General features: G+C 61.8%; 1 protein-coding gene across 1 annotated transcript in view; it reads left to right on the top strand.

Annotated features, from left to right (window-relative positions):
* The first annotated feature begins 383 nt into the window (after nucleotides 1-383).
* Nucleotides 384-7,388, top strand: part of PTPRS (protein tyrosine phosphatase receptor type S) — a 79,994-nt gene continuing 72,989 nt past the window's right edge. Inside the window, exon 1 of the mRNA XM_075549796.1 lies at nucleotides 384-530. The gene's annotated coding sequence lies outside the window, so the exon portion shown is untranslated. The remainder of the gene's footprint in view (nucleotides 531-7,388) is intronic.

The raw sequence follows: 7,388 nt of genomic DNA, 5'->3' as shown, positions 1-7,388 counted from the left end.
GAACCTTCTGCCCCTTCGCCGACCTCTCCAATATCTGGGAGTGTTAGGGGAGCCTCTGCCTCCCTGGGGTCGCTCACTCCTCCATTTACCACCCCACCCCCTTCTGTTGCCATGATCCCGATCAGTGCTATGGAGGAGAGAGAACAGGGGAGGGGCGTCCTCTGGGACAGGGCTTCCTAGGGGAGAGGCTTGGAGGACACCCCTTGGGTGAGCCCCCCAGCCACTAAGCTTGTGCTCATAAGGACACCTGGCTGCCAGGTACCCCAGCGGGGCTCCCTTCAGGTGCCCCCGCCCCACTTCCGGTGGGGCCCCGCCCAGCCCCCCCAGTCTGCTGAGAGCCCCGCCTTCGCCCCGCCCCCATGCCCCCGCTCGCTCGCTTGCTGGGCCTGGCCTCTCCAGAGTCCTCGCTGCGCCTCCTCCGCGCCCTGGGCGGACCGCGGGCGAGGGACCAAGGAGAGCCGCCGGGCCGAGGTGACCGGCGAGGCAGCGCGCGGCAGAGGGCCGCAGGCCCCACTCTGAGCCACGGCGGCGTGAGTGCACCCCCTTCTGTCCCCAGACCCAGTCTGCGCTGGGCTTTGTCCCCCGCTGGAGGGGGGGTTCCCATATCCCCCACCTCACGCGCTCGCAGGGTCGGTGCAGACTCCCGCAGGCGGGCGCTCCCCAGCCGCCACCTCCCCGCTCCCCAGGACCGAGTCCAGCACTTTGGAAAAGTCTGGACCGTTATGCTCTGTGGGAGCCCCTCCCCCGCCCTGGCCCCCGGCCTCCCCTTCCCCCTCCCGGGGGTGGAGCCAAGCGAGGGCTGCCAGCCTGGGGGCACTGCCACAGGGGCTCCTGTTGGAATCCATCCTCTGGAACCTGTAAAGTGGGGGAGGCGGTAAGACCAGGGTGCTGGCCTGGGGTGCAGAGCCACCCTCCCTCCCCAAATTGCAGAAAGTTTGTGATCCTCTGGGCTCTTGCCTGTGCCCGGAGCTTGGGGGCCCCAGGGGACAGCACTTCTGCTCAGCCGGAGGCTGAGGCCCAGGAAGATATGTGCCTGGGATTCTGGGACAGTCCTATCCCGCCCCCCCCCCCCCCGCCGACCCCCTCTCCAGTACCCGCCCCCCAGGATTTCCCCAGAGGCCTGCAGTTCCCAAGGTTCTGCTCATGAGTGGCTTGGATCTTGTGTCCCCCCCCTTAGTGACTTCAGGGACTTCTGGGCCGACCCCACCTTGTGTGTGTGTATGTGCCCCCTCCCCCCAGCCTTTCCCCAACCCTTCAAAGTGCAGAGCAGCATGCAGCCTCAGTTTCCCTCTGTGGACCAGGCAGGGTGACGGGACCATGTTACAAAAGCCCGAGTGAGCATCACTGCCGGCACTTGGTGAATGGGGGGAGAAGGAAGGAGGCCCTCATCCTGGGGGATGACAGATGGGGTAGTAGGAGCAAAACTGCTCCCCGCCCCCCCAGCCCAGACTCTGACAGAGCCTGGGGCATCACGGAGGGCTGCCCGGAGGAGGTTTGCTACAGCGTGGGGCACGAGCTGGTGCAGCACGCATGTAGACAAGGGCCTTCCTTGATGGGAGCAAAGCACAGAGAGCCCAGGCACCCGTGGGTGCGGGCATGAAGGGGTTCAGCCAAGGCTGGGCTTCTGGGTTTCACTGCACAGAGGTGGAAGCCATGGAAGCCTTTAGAGCCAGGGAGAGGCAGAGTCACCAGTAGCCACTCATCAGCCCCCGCAGTCCGGTGCTAGGCTGGGGAAGGGTCCTGGGGGGGTGGGGCGAGGTATGAGCCCAGAGGGAGTCCAGGCTCAGCCTGGGGTGGGGAGAGCATGCCTGAAAGGGAGCATTGCCAGGTGACCAGATGGGAAGGGTCAAGACAGCCCAAACTTCCTGGAGGCTGCATGGATCAGACAGTGCAGCGCCCCAACTCGGAGCCCTGGTGGGTGTGTGAGCAGGGGAGGGGCACAACCAGAGCTGGCCATCTCCTACCCCTGCAGGAAGCCCTTGAGGGGGACACACTGGTAGAGGCTGGCCTGGCAGCTGGGGCCCCTAGAGAGTGTGAACTCTGGACTCAAATCCCAGCCCAGCCCCCTCTGGGCTGCGGGACCACAGCCCTCTTTGAACTGTGTCTGCATCTGCTCACTAAGAAGGAATCATGGGGGGTGCTTAAGGGGGTTCCGTCCACAGGGGTGCCTGGAGAGCATCACCAGGATTCCGCTCTTTGGGGCCAGGCCCAGGTCCCTGCCCACCCCACCGGCCCTTCCTGGCCAAAGGGACCCTTGGGGACAGTGGCCTGCACCTTTTGCGCCTTCAGATTACAAATCGATGGTCAATTAAAGCCACCTCCCTTGGCCCAGCCTCAGCTCACATCCTTTCCCGCCCGGCCCCACCCGGCACCCATGTCCCCTGGGATGGGGTCTGGGGACAGTGCTGCTACCGGAACCACCTCAAGTGCTGCGGAGTTAGGGTGGGGCTCCTGTGTCTCTGAGCAGTCCAGGGGTCCTGGTTGTTGGGCTGCCTGGCCTTGTCCTTGAAGGGCCCCCACAGCCTGCAAGTGAGGTCTCAGACTTCGGGACCCACCCCCTGGGTCTGGAAGACGGGTTAGGGGTCACTATGTTCCTCTGGATGGCACTGGAGTCCCTGATGGGGGCCGGGCAGTGCCCCCAGACCCCCTCAGGCCTGGGAGTATCTGCTTGGGAGGGTGACAAAGCCTGTTTGCTGCTGGTGCTGGGTCACAATCGCCCCTTTATGCTCCCGGAGCGTGTGGGCTCACGGGCTGCGTGTCTGGGACCGCGTGACCCTCGGTGCAGAGCCTGGCCGGGGTGGACGCCCAACTCCTCCCCACCAGCAGTGCTCCTCAGCAGGTGTCTCCATGGTATAAGGCCCCCTCCGCTGTTCAGCAGGGTGTGCTGGCCCAGAGAGGGCCATCTACCTTGCTGCCATCACACGGTGATCGGTGGGCTCCAGACCTGGGGTACCCCCTGCATCCCCCCTCTGAGAGCCTGGAGTGAGGCACTGCCTATGCCAGCCTCAGTGACCCTTCTGTATCAGTCCTGTTGAGGGCACAGGGGCCGTACTCAGCAGCCCTTGGTGGGGAAGCGGTGGGTGGGTGGAAACAGGGGTTCCCAGGTTTCAGATGAGTTTTGCTCAGGGAGGTTTCGCTTCCCTCCCACCCCAACTTAGCCGAGTTACCTTCTGTGGCCCCACATGCTGCCAGCCCCATCCTCGTGGCTACCCCCTGCCCAGGAGTCAGAGAGTGCCACCTCTCGCTAACCGAAATGTTGGCAGTTCCAATCCACCCGGCGGCCCACGAGAGGAACAGCATGGGTGAGCCAACACCCAGTGGTCACCCAGTGGACTGCACCACACAGTCCTCCAGGGCAGAGTGCAGCAGCCCCTTGGCTTCCCAAGCGCCATCTCTATGGGACTAGATCAGCGGTTCTCAACCTGTGGGTCTCGACCCCTTGGGGGCGTCGACTGATTCATAACAGTAGCAAAATGACAGTGATAAAGTAGCAATGAAAATAATTTTATGGTTGGGGGGTCACCACAAGAGGAACTGTATTAAAGTGTCGTGGTATTAGGAAGGTGGAGAACCAATGGGCTAGACCGTGGAGCCTTTTGTTCTGAGCCCTGGTGGCCTGTGGTCACACGTTGGGCTGCTAGCTGACCAAGGTCAGCAGTCTGAAACCACCAGCCGAAGGCGTGGCTTTCTACTCCCGTAAAGAGCGAGGGCCTCGGGAACCCACAGGGCAGTTCTGCTCTGACCTGCCGGGGTCGCTCTGAGCCGGCATGGACTCCCTGGCAGTGAGCTTGTTTGTGTTTTCTGTCCCGTGGAGCTACCGGTCAGCAGCCAAGGTCCCAGCCACTCCCGGCCGGGGCTTTTCTGAGAAAATAACAGCTTGGAAAAGCGGGCAGAGGGGCAGCTGCACAATCTGCACAGTGTTTCTCTGAGTGGGACCAGCAGCAAGTCAAGCTCCTGCCTCAGTTTCTCCTCCGGCAGCAGGGCTACGTGACCAGGCCTTTCTCCGTAACAGGTCCCAGGCAGAGGTTTGGTCAGGCGCCATGCTGGCCTCATCCCTGCCTGCCCCCCACTGCCCAGGGAGCTTCAGAGCCTAGGAGCCCACTCGGCTCCACTGCTGTGCTCGCCCCCACCCCCACCCCCAAAGGGCTCTCAAGATGTTGCTCCCTTCCTGACTAACCATCCACCCCACCCCCTTCCCACTCACCCTATAATTTTCACCAAGTCATTAATTCCACTCACCCATTGATTCCCAGCCATAGCATTACATCTGGAGGCAAAGTGGTTCCGACAGGGGGCACAGACCTTGTGCAAAGGCCCTGGGGCAGGACCCGACCTGGTAAGGTGGAGGAGGGGAGTGAGTGAGGGGGAGAAAGGAAGAGGAGACAGCTGGGAGGGGATGGGGCCGAATGAGCAGGGGCCGAATGAGCAGGGCCCTGTGGGCAGCAGGGGGGTGGGGGGGTTGGTGGTGGATGTCCTGTAGGGCTGGGTGGGCAGAGGGACTGGCCCTGACTCAGGTGCTGACAGGCACCTTCTAGCTGCTGTGGTGGAAGGTACAGAGTTTGAAGAGTGGAAGTGATAGCGGTGGGGGCTCCCCAGCCAAAGGGACTGCATGGTCAGGGGGGTGATGGAGGTGGCCAGGCAGGCAGAGGTAGAGAGCCGGCTGGAAGTGGGCACACTTGGGAGAGAAATGGGTGGAACTGATGGGATTACGGAGAGCCCCTGGCTGCTGTAGACATCCCCATAGGGGGCTTCCAGGAAGCAGGAGGAGGTGTGGGGGCTATATTTGTTCCAGAAAGTCCCCCCAGGGGAGGATGTGAAGCCTGAGAGGGCTGGTGTCTGCTACCCACCCCCGTGTCCATCGCCAGGTCTCTGAAGCCCCCAGTCTGCCCCCTCCCCAACAAGCTGCAGCAGGGAAGTTGGGGGTCCCCAGCCAGCCCCACCCATGGCTGGTTCAGCCAGATGTTTGTAAATGTGGGTGCGGCAGCTTGGACTGGGAGAGCAGGGGTAAGTGGAGGGAGGAGGTGACCACAGGAGAGACCCACCGCCCAGGGTTTCGGCCCCTTTGGGCTGCAGGCATGCTGAGCTGACTCCGTTTCCCCCATGTGCCCAGCAGCTGGGTGTCTGTGGGTGGGGCCAGCTGTTGTGGTCACCCTAGCCCCAGCTGCCCAGGAGCTGTTCACAGCCAGGGCCACTAACCTTCCTCATTGGTCACTTTGATCTTAAGGGTCCTACCATGGTCCAGGATGGTGTGCCCTCCGGGCACTCATGTCCCCATTTGGCCAACCCCACTGGCGCTGTGTCTGCAGACTGACTGGGCACATGCAGGGGTGGCCTGCTGTCTGCATGGCCTGTCTGTGGCGTGTGTGTGTGTGTGTGTGTGTGTGTGTGTGTGTGTCTGGTGTACCTGCCCATGCACTGGGTGGGGGGGGGTCTGTGATCTGACAGTGTCTTGATAGCTCCCTGGGGCCTAACTGTAACTGTAAGGCCTGCCTGGCTGCCCCCGTGGCCTGTGTGCCACCCACTGTGTGCATTTCACACGCTCGGGGTCTGTGTGTTACGTGTTTCCAGACTGATGGGTGACCCTCCTGTGTCTTATCTGAGTCTGTGGGTGCCTGGGGTCTGACTGTATGCAGGATGCATCTACTGGAGGGGTGTGTGTGTGTATGTGTGTGTGCGCGCGCACGCGTGTCCATCTATGCTGGCTGGTGCCCTGTGGTCTGTGTTCATGTCTCTGCTTCTGTTCAGCCTGTGCATTTTGCCTGATTCTGCACATATCTGTGTCTGCATCTAATCTGTGCCTGTAATCTGACTGTGTGCATCTCTGATCTGTGTACCTCTGTGGCCTGACTGTGCATTTGTGTCTGTCCCAGGTGTGGATGGCTTGGTGGCCTATGTGCACACATTTATACCTGCACCCTCATCTGTGTGTGTTCTGAGCATACTTACCTCTGCCCTTCCTCTATATGTGTGGTCTGACTGTGTGCACATCTCTGAACCTGTGCCTAATCTGTGGATGTGGCCTGACTATACACATCTGCACTTCGACTTTCTCTGGTCTATGGGTGGGGTTTGTGTACACATCTGAGTCTGTACTTTGTGTGTGTGTGTGTGTGTGCACATGTGCGATGTCTGAGTGTGCACACATTTCTGCCTGTACCTCATGTGTGTGGTCTGACTGTGTGCCCACACCTGAGCCCATACCGTGTATGTGTGGTCTGACTATGCACACATTTCTGCCTGTACCTCATGTGTGTGGTCTGACTGTGTGCCCCCACCTGTGCCCGTACCGTGTATGTGTGTGTGTGACTGTGTGGGCCTCATGGTCTGTGTCAGGCCTCTGTGTCTGCAGACTAACCATGCACATGTGCTGAACTCTGCCCCATGCCACCCTCCCCCCACCTCCGCCCCTCCCATGACCCGGGCACCACAGGCCGCCCTGGGCTGGTTGAGGCGGCTGCAGGCAGTATTTTGGAACTCTACGTCACAGCAGCCGCGCCGTCTTGTCATTATGTGGCCGTTGCTGGACCCACCCGGGGCAGGCCTAGAGGGAGTGTGGGGTGACCTGCTGAGGCCCTCGGGCCCCTCCCTGGCCCTGTGCCCTGGCTCCGACCGTGGTGGGGAGGGCACTTGGCAGGGGTTCCAGTTGTGGGGGGAGGGGCGCCGTTCGCCCAGGATGAGTTAGGGCTCTTTTTGATGGACAGGGATGTGGCATCGGTGAAGTGGGCACTTAATTACAAGCCAGGCTAAACCCAGTGGATGGCCATCCTTGTCATCTCTGCACTGTGGGACGTGGCGTGGGGGTGCTGATCTCTGAGAGCCAGGGACCCGTGGGACAGGAAGGAGTCCGGGTGGGGTGGGGGCGGGGTGTGTTCCTGGCACAGCGGGGGCAGAGGCAGGACAAGATCTGCCCATGGGGCTGCGCCCTGAGAAGACAGAGTGAGGTTGGCCCAGGATGGTCGGTCTCCTGCGGGCAGTGGGGAGAGGCAGGGGCGGGGGAGGGTGGTAAGGGTGCATGAGTGGGTCCAGGTTTACCTGGGGGTGGGGGACTAGGTAGTAGGGCCAAGTGGGAGCAGGAGCAGAACATGGGCTCTCTGGAACTGGAGAAATGGTGAGCTCAGAGCACCCACAGGCCTGGCCGCAGGTTGGGTTTGAGGTGCCGTCCAGAGAGGAGGCTCAGTGAGCATTGAGCTTGGGGCTTTGCCAGGGGTCAGGGCTTGGTCTGGGCTTGGGGCACCATTCTTACTGGAGCTTGGCCAGGAAGGAGGCCTCCGCAGCAGCAAGGCTTGATCCAGAGTTGGAGTTGGGGTTGGGCCCCCTGGAATTTGAGCACGCCTCCTTGCCCTGTTCCCCTGAGACCCTCCCTTATCCCTTCCTGGGCTTCTTGCCGC

This window comes from Tenrec ecaudatus, chromosome 1 (genome assembly GCF_050624435.1).
Source record: "Tenrec ecaudatus isolate mTenEca1 chromosome 1, mTenEca1.hap1, whole genome shotgun sequence".
NCBI classification, from domain to species: Eukaryota; Metazoa; Chordata; class Mammalia; order Afrosoricida; family Tenrecidae; genus Tenrec; species Tenrec ecaudatus.
Note: the sequence above shows the minus strand (reverse complement) of the source record. Positions and strands in the feature narration are given on the sequence as shown.